The sequence below is a fragment of the Arachis stenosperma genome, chromosome 8 (assembly GCF_014773155.1).
Source record: "Arachis stenosperma cultivar V10309 chromosome 8, arast.V10309.gnm1.PFL2, whole genome shotgun sequence".
In the NCBI taxonomy this organism is placed as follows: domain Eukaryota; kingdom Viridiplantae; phylum Streptophyta; class Magnoliopsida; order Fabales; family Fabaceae; genus Arachis; species Arachis stenosperma.
In genome coordinates, this window is record NC_080384.1 from 6,361,166 (window position 1) to 6,371,301 (window position 10,136).

A 10,136-nucleotide genomic window follows, 5' to 3' on the forward strand; every position below is an offset into this window, starting at 1 on the left:
AGAAGGAAGGAGCTAACAGAGGAGTTGTGTCATCACAAAGAGCTCCTAGGACAACCAAGCCTCCAAGTATCCTCGAAGACCACTCTCAGGGGACATAATCAACCATGCGCCTCACGCATGCACTCTAGAGACCTCCCAGCCCTGCTTCTCATCCTGCGCTTCACATGACCTCATGCGCCTCAGGTAACAACCAAACAGATACCTCCAACTTCTCCAATTTGGGCTTGCGCTTCACGCAAGGCTTCATGTGCCTCACACACCAAATTGGGCTACTCCTAGGGCTTGATATTCCTTGCCAAATCTCCCTTAATCTCCAATCTTTTGAAGCACTTAAGTTGATGATTAAAGCTTTAGCACAAGGCTCATGATTTGAAGCATTGATTGGCAGTTATGAAAAATTATCTATAGCTTGACTTGAGAGGGAAAAACTGTTTTGAAAAATATTAATTAGTTTAGGTTTGATTCTGTTTTAATTTTGAATATTAAATTAGGGTTAGTATTTAAAGGGGGAGAGACACTCACGTGGCTCTTCTCTCGGCTATTTTTTAATTCATTTCTTTTTGATTTCCAAGCACACGATGAGTCACTAATCTCATCGGTTAAGGTTAGGAGCTCTGTTGATTCTAATGGATTAATGCTATATATTTTCTACTTTTGATTAATGCATTAATGTTATTTGAAGAAAGAGTTTTTGTTCTTCATCATAAAGATTTGAATGTGTTGGAAAACAATTCTAATCTAACCTAAATTCTCTTAACATCTTGAAAAAGTTGATTTTTGGAATTCAGCTTGAAAACTCTTTCTCATGGTTCTTTAAGTTTTAAAATTGGAATTGATAAGTGACATCGAATCTACTAGGATTAGTTCTTAAGAATTATGTGGCTTTAAATCAGTGCATGTTCTTCACCTCTTGTCATAATCAATTGCTCAAGAAATTGACAATTTATTAAGAAAAGAGAAATTGAATTACCAGAGAACTGGGATTTGGTCACCTGTGATTTGCTTTAAATACATCTTGCATGATTAAAGTAGAGAATAAAAAGTACTATTCTTGAAGTTTTAACATCTCTGAAATCTTAACTCTTTTAATCATATCACTTTTTAAACCATTTACGACTTGCTTTTGTTTAATTTACCGTTTTTATGCAACATTGTCTTTGAAACCTTAGTTTTGATTATCTAATTAGAATAATTAATTGATTGTTGTTTGCTTGGTCAGTTAATCCTCGTGGGAACGATAACCCACTTCCGTGGTATTACTTGATACGATGTGGTTTGTAAAAATTCGCATCAAATTTTTGGCGCTGTTGTCGGGGATTAATAGAGATTAACAATAAACTACTTAATTGATTGATTACCTAGATTAGAACTTTTCTTTCTTTTTGTTATTTACCTCATTGGGGATTTTCCTCACTTTGATATAGAAAATTCTACTTTTTCTTGCTATTTTTATGTTTATGCAGGACAACCAAGAGAAGGAGCCTCTCCAGTTTGATCCTGAAATTGAACTAACCCTCTGGAAATTGAGAAAGTAAGCTAGAAACAAGAGGGTTGTAGAAGAAATTGAAAAAGAACTAGAGAGCAACATGATAGACAATAACAAGAACAATCATAATGCTAATTCAAGAAGGACTTTAGGATCTTTCACAAAATCCGCTGTTGGAAATTATGGAAGCAGTATAGTAGCATCCGCTGTAGAGGCAAATAACTTTGAATTGAAGTCTCAACTCAACACTTTGGTGCAACAAAATTGCCAACTCAATGGGAGCCCTCAAGAAAATCCTAATTTGTTCATCTCTAACTTCTTGTAGATTTGTGACACAGTCAAATCTAATGGTGTCTCTGCTGAGACTTATCCATTGAGGTTGTTCCTATTCGCTTTAAGGGACCGAGCCAAGCAATGGCTCGAGACTCAACCGAAGGAGAGTATAACATTATGGGATGATTTAATCAATAAGTTCTTAACCAAGTTGTTCCCATCACAGAGGTTAGCAAAGCTGAGACATGACATGCAGACTTTTATGCAGAAAGATGGAGAATTTTTCTACGAAACTTGGGAGAGGTACAAAGGTATGTTGAGAAAATATCTCCCAGATATGTTTGCTGTCTGGTTGCAACTTCGAATTTTCTATGATGGGATCACTACTACTTCAAAATATTCATTGGACTCCTCAGCTGGAGGATATCTTTGCACATGAAGACAACTAAAGAAGCTTTGGAATTAATTGGGATAGTGGCCAATAATGAATATTTGTATTCCTCTGAAAGAGCCATGAAGAAAGGAGTGATGGAACTAGACACATTGGACACTATTCTGGCACAAAATAAGGCTATATCTCATCAAATCAATGCAATCACTAAGCAACTTGGACACATGCAAGCCTCTGCAGTGGGAACACAGGGTATCACCTATGATATAGGAGGAGAAGTTCATCAAAGTGAAGTTTCAGAGCCTTTTAATCATGGTCAACCCCCTATTGAGCAAGTTAATTACATGGGAAATCCCTCTAGGCCACATAATGACCCATTCTCTAAAACCTATAATTTGGGATGGAAGAACCACCCTAACTTTGGCTTGAAAAATAAAAAATCAAAGAACCAATAACTTTAATACTTTCAACAACCCTCACTATTCATAAAAACCTCCTACACAACCATCACAAAACCCACAAAGACCATCCCTCTTAAAATTGCCTTGGAGAAACTCATTGAATATACCTCCACATTGATCCAACAAACTTCTAGTTTTATGAAAGAAACTAGGATAAATTTCAAAAATCAAGAAGCCTCCATTAGAAATTTAAAGGTCTGATGCGTGAGCATCTTATCTATATTTTCTATTTATTTTAGATACAAATTAAGTGAGTTTTAATCTTATTTTAGTGTTTGAAACCTCTTTGGATTCTACTTTGAGTTTCTTTCGTGTTTTAGTTACTTCAGATGAAGTTTGGATCAGTTTGGAAGAGTTTGTATGCAAGAAGAGAAGAAGAATTCAAATATGCCAAGCTGATGCTAAACGCGGACCTGGGCGTTTAGCACCAACAACTCAGCAATGCTAAAGAGCTTTCTACCTACTAGGGTGCTCGTTTAGCACCAGCAAGCCAGAGATGAATGGAAGCTTTCTGCCCACAAGGGCGTTAAATGCTGTAACTGGCGTTTAGCGCCAAGCAATCCGGATCACATTCTCACTAATGAAGCATATTTAGTTGGATTTAGATTTTAATTACTCTATTTTATTTTATTTTAGTTATTTTTAATTACAAACAAAATCTTTTAGGTTTAGAATTTATTATTTTATTTTAGTTTTAAATCAAATTAGGTTAGATATAAAAGGAAAAAGATTCAGCCTTTGGGGATCTTCTCACTTCTGCACTTTCACATTTTCTGAACCTTAGTTTTTTCTTTGAGTCATGAGTCGCTAAACCTCCTTAGTAAAAATTAGGAGCTCTGTTTATTTTTATGGATTATGACTATTATTGTTCTATTTTAATTAATATATTGATTCAGTTTCAAGGATTACTTTCATTTTTCATCTTATGAATCTAGGTAAATCGAAAGAATAACCCTTATTCTATATGCATTCTTGTGATTCTTGGAAGAGTTCTCTCACTTGAACACTAGCTTGAAAGTAAATTCCTCCTAAATTGCTAATTACTTAGACTTAACGGGATACGTGACATATAATCCTCTTATATCTGGGTAATTAGGGTTTTTGTGGCCTATAAACTAGAATTAAACCTATCTCTCTAATTGAAATTAAGTGACCAAGACATTGGCGGTTAACTAGGTTAGAGGAGGCTAAATCACTAAGACATTAGGGTTTAGTCACTGATAGTTTGCCATTAAAAATAATATTTAGAGATAAGTATTGTTTTAATCCTAAAGTTTGGGATCAAAATCAAAATTAAGTGACTAAGACATTGGCGGTTACATTCACTCTTTGCCACGCCACCTTAGTGGATGGGTGGTTTGAATTGAAAAATAATATTTAGTGATAAGTATTGTTTTAATCCTAAAGTTTGGGATTAAAATCAAAATTGTCTCTAACATTTTTTTTATTTAAAATGGTCCTCAATATTCCTTTTAACATTAAAATCGTCCTTTTTGTCACAATAATTTTTTAAATGACAAAAATATCCTCTATTTTTTTCACTATCTTTTTTTCTCTCTTCCATTTCCATAGTGCAATGGCCAAAACATACAACTTTACTAAAGAAAAGATCAGAGAACAGTGCCAGCAGCAAATGGTGATTTATTGACTAAAACTCAAAGAATGCCAATTTTGAGGTTCCACATTCGGAGCAAGCACAACTTTGGCCAATCCGAAGCTCCACCGCACTACCGATAAGGATGACCCCAAGACTTTTCTTGAAGCTATTGCCATGGTTGGACTCGTTCGAGTCCTTTGCCAGCTCCACAACCTTGCTTAGTTTAGTTCACACTCTCTGTCTCTCTTTCTCTCTCTATCTCTCTGTGTAATCAATCTCTCTGATCTATCTGATGGATAAAGGTGAAAATATGGATGATTAAGTGTAGGTGGTGGTGGTGGTAGATGAATTTGATAGAGGTGACCGATGATGATAGAGATTGAGGATGATGATGATGATGGTGGATGCAAATGGAGGATGATGGAAGAAATTGTTGGTCTCGGATGATGACGATGATGGAAGATGATTTTTAAGGGTGATATTTTTTTTAAAGAAAATGATAAACTACTAAAAATATATCCAAATAATTTTGTTGTTGACAAAAATGTACTTAAATTTTGTTATCGACAAAAATGTCCTCAAATAATTTTAAAACAAGACAAAAACTTCCAACATTAAATATGTATTCTAAAAATATATTTTAGAGATTAAATTTTAATGTAATTTTTTGCAAGTATGATTAGAAAAATGGTATATTTTTATCCTTAAAATTTGACTTTTTTTGCTAAGTATATATTTTTTTGTTATTTTTTTCAACAACAAATAATATTTTTAAAAAATAAAATAAAAATATTGAGATCAACTTTTTATCTCTCTTTTATGTATATATTTTAAACAGTTATCTAAATATTTCTATAAAATTTTGGATCAAATTTTGTTTGTCAAATAAAAAAGTCGTTTGCCACTTACAAAAAATAATATTCTTTTTGGGCATTTTAGTCACATTTTTAAATTATTTGAGGATATTTTGTCGATAATAAATTTTAGGTGTATTTTTGTCAACAATAAAATTATTCAGGTAAATTTTTGATAATTTTCCTTAAAAAATGATAATGATTAAAGAATAAATTTATCCAAAGAACGATTTTAATGCTAAACGAAACGTTAAGAATCATTTTAAACTTCAAAAAAAAAAGTCAAGAATAATTTTAATTTTAACTTTTAAATCTTAAGAATTAAAATAGTATTTATCCCAAATACAAATATTTTCCAATCATTTTTAATTGTGGATATAATAACTAAGAAACTAAAAGGAATATGCATTACGTGGAGACACATATTTTAGTTAAATTCTTTATTTTTTATGTGTCATCATGCCCTCACATGGATGGACTCAAGGGGGTAAGTAGTGGCCTTGGCCCCTAAACAAATTTTAAAAGCTCATAAATTATTATAATAGATGTATTATATAGAGTAAAATTTAATAATATAGTAATAATAAAAAGAGTTATTATTCTTTATGTATTAGGATTTAAATTTCTCTATATATATATTTATATTATTTGTATTTTTTTTAATTTAGAATTTTTTTTACATTTGTTTAAGATTAATTTTAACATTTATAATTATATAAAAAATATTTTAATATTATTTATGATATTTTTTTTCTAATTTTATTTAGTTGTTTATTTTTATTTTTTTGATTAATTTTTATCCCTATTATTATATAAAAATACTTTAATATATTTTAAATTCACATAACAAAATTGTTAGTACAATTAACTTATATTATTTTATGTTATATTTTTAATGATATAAAATATAAAAATATAACTTACTGTCACATAAATACTTAATAAAATAAATTAATTAACAAAATATTTAAAAATATATAATTTTATATTTTATTAGATGTAAAATTATAAAACAATTATAAAAAATAAAATAATTCTTTTATTTGACAAATATTTATTAATTTTTTTAATTAAAAAATTAGTTATACTTATATCTATTATTAAATATATAACATTATATTTGATTATACAATATTTTAATTTTCGCCCCATCCATTCTTAAATTTCTGGATACTTCCGAGGACCTCACTGATTTCCTTTCGCTCATTCATTCTTCAGTTTTTTTTTTTCAAACAATAAGTGCTCTTTCTCTGCTCCCTTTCCTCTTTTCAATTTTTCTCTTTAATGCTCTATAACACATCATCCACCACGTTATGCTATTATTTACTTTATCTTATCTTCATTTTGATGTATCATGTATACTCCAAAAGAAAAACTTATTTTCTCGCAACACTATTAATGGAGTTTAAAGTTAGTAAATGAGGAAAATTTTTTATTTTTAAGTTTCAGATATTATTGAGATTTTAGGATCATTTTTTATTTGATAATTAATTATATTTATAATTTTTATTATACCAATATTTATAAGTATCTATAAATTTGAATTAGAATTCATAAGATTAAAAAATTTAAAGTATTTATTAAATTGAGTAAAATTATATTAATTGATAATATTATTAACTTACAAATATTATTATGAGTAAACTATCATTTTTATTCACGAAAATTGAAAATGCTAACAAATATACCCATAAAAAAAATAAACTACTATTTGTATCCATAAAACATAGGTTCCATACAATAAAATTATCCAAATCCTAAATAATCACATAAAAGCCCCAAATTATCCTTATAATCATCCACATCATCTTTCTTCTCCCCACTAACCACTCCATCATCCTCATCTACTCATCACCTTACCACCACAAACCCCCTTACACCACCACCACTATTAACCCAATCCTCTATCTCTCATCAATAATCAATTGATTTTCAAAAAATCCTAGCAGCAACACCTCCTTCTGCTGCCGTCCTCCTTCCGTCGTGGCCACCCCCTCCTTCTCTCCTTCTCTGTCTCGCCCTCGCCGACCAGAGGACCTTTGCACCAACCCTTACTTCGCCGCCGCCACTAACCCTAGAGCCGTAGTGCCCCACCTCTCCTCTCTTCACCGCCTACCACCCTCACCTACCGTGGCTATCTTCTCCTTACTAGCCGCCACCACAGCGGTCTCCTTTGCGAACTAAAACCGCGGTGAGCTCTCTATCTTTCTGTTTCTTTCGCCATCTATTTTAAACCACCGAACCCTAATTCACTTCTCCTTCTCCTCTGCTTCCCCTTCTTCTTTCCTCTTCAAGAACCAGAGACCTCCGAACCACCATCACAGCCCTGCCATCATCGCCGTCCACACTTCCAGCCGCCAGAACTGCCGCGAATCACTGTCGTCTCCACCATCTGTGACAAACCGAGTCACCCTCACCGTCCAAGTCGTTCTTTCTCTCGATCCAGACCACTGCCAGCGAGCCACTCACCAGTCTCGCACCTCCTCCACGAGCCCTAACTCAACCCCAATTCTCACTCTGTTTTCTACTCCAACGAGCTGTCGGCGACGTCACCATCATCATCAGCTTCTCAATTGCCGAACCTTCAGAGCAACTACCCTAACTAGCATCTCTCTACCCGAAACAAAGCTGAAACAGAACAAGCTCACCCCCTGCCTCTCAAAATTTGGCTCAGGTGAGAATTGCTCAATTCATTCAACAATTCGTTCAATTTTTCACATGGTCTATTTGAGTTTGGCAATTGATTTGTTGCAAGGGCATTAGGTGGTAACATTATGTTCTGAATTCAATGAAAAGTTGAAAACGATGATGATAAGGATAATTTCGGATTTTTATGTGATTCTGTAGAGTTTGCTTAATTTTGTTGTATGGAACCCATATTTTATGGGTACAAATGGTAATTTATTTTTTTTATGGATAGATCTGTCAGTGTTTTCAATTTTCGTGGATAGAAATGGTAGTTTACTCTATTATTATTGTGAAATTTATAGAATTATAGAATTATTGTCCATCAATTATTAGTTCAATGATGTGCTCAAAAATACTTCCAGTTCTTTAAAACTAAGTTATGAGTATATACTATGTTTACAGTTATTTTAAATATATTATTAATTTTGCCTAATTGAATTCCTGAATTCATCATTTAAGAATAAATATCAATTTATTGTAAATCTTGAATTTATTAGAATTATTGAAATGAAGAATTATTTTTGAAAAGCTCACAATTTTATAAAATACACATGAAACATACTTGTATACTTTACAAAGCATACATTGCAACAACTTAGATTTTCGATAACTGACTTTTTGGATTTTATATGCTGAAAATTTGCGAAATCTGAATGACACGGTTAGACTCCATTTGATAAGCCGAATCATTAGATAATAATACTTCTCAGCCTTCTCCTTACACCCTTTCTACCTCTGCTTCTCTTCGTCATTCACTTGTTTTTGTTCTGATTTGTCATTCTGGCAGTTGCTGCATTTGTTTCTAAGTTTTACCCTTGATTCGAGCTTATAAGTTCTAACCCCTGTTTCTGCTTCATGCTTGTGCTTCTACCCCTGATTCGAGCCTTACTTCTGCTTTGTGTGCTTATGTGCTACTTCATACTTATTGCTTAATTGTGAAGGATTTGAATACATTTATTATAACTAGGGGTGGCAACGGGATGGGTAGGGGCGGTCCCGCTTCTACCCGCGGGTGGTAAAATGTTGAACCCTAACCCGTCCTTGCGGGTATCCGCCCCGCTCCTACCCGCCCCAATAATTATTAAAATCCAATAAATAAAATTAAATTTCAAAATTTATATAACCATCATCACATACATAATATAAATTAAAGTAAAAATTTAAATATGATACAATATTATTAATCATTTACTAATTATTTTACGTATATTATATATTAAAATTATATATATTATATATATGTCGAGGCGGGTATTACCTAAACTCGACCCCACCCCGCCCCTCCTAAAATCCCGCCCCGCTCAAAATCCGCCCCGGTGCAGGGCGGGTAATTTTTCGCCCCGAGCAGGTAGGGACAGGGTGGGTACCCGCAGATTCGGGTAGTGTTGCCATCCTTAATTATAACTTGTTCTACTATTTTAGTTTATTATGAGTTTTGTGATAAAAATATTAATTTTAAATGCTTAGATTTGAGTAAATATATATCTTATATATGATATATATGATTTTAAAAAAAATAAATTCATACAAGTAAACTCGTATGAATTTGTAAGTCAAGTCTATGAGTCGAGTTTACCTAGACTCATGAGTTTGAAAACCTTGAAAATATCTTTAGAATTTAGTGGTAAATTTTATTGCACTGTATGCCACTTATGTTATATGAAAGGAGTGTTGAGCGGTAAAAAATAAACACGAACATAAACTTATTGTGATAGAGACAAGGGGATTAGATTGATGAACAGTTAAACACATGGATAAAATAAAGATAAAGATAGAATAGAGAAAGACTAGTGTAAAGAAAATTGACAAAAAAATCCGATTAAGGTGGATTTGATAAAAGATTTGGACAAGTAACAGAAGACAGAATACCTAAAAAATCACATACAAATGGTTAATAGAACATAATATCATCATCTGATCCATGTAGACGACTCCTTAATGGAATAAAACTTTATTTTGTACTAAAATTTTGGATAAACAACCAAAAACGTACCTGAATTTTAAACATTTTGACAAAAATATCCTTTACTTTTATTAATGATAAAAATACTCTCAGCCTATAAAACAGATCAATATACCTAACGCTAAATATATATTTTTAAAAAATATTTTAGAAATTAAATTGATATTTTTTAAAAATTAAATTTTGACGTAGTTTTTATGAGCATAGTTGAAAAAATAAGATATTTTTCTGTAAAATTTAGTGATTTTACATAAAAAAAATTTATGATTTATTTTTGTTAATGACTACCGTAAAAATAGAAAATAAAATTCTAGAGATTGAATTATAATTATCTAAATATTTTTACAAAATTTTGGATCAAAATGCAAAATTAATTTGAAAAATACAAAAGTTATTTGTTATTTATAAAAGAATAATATTTAT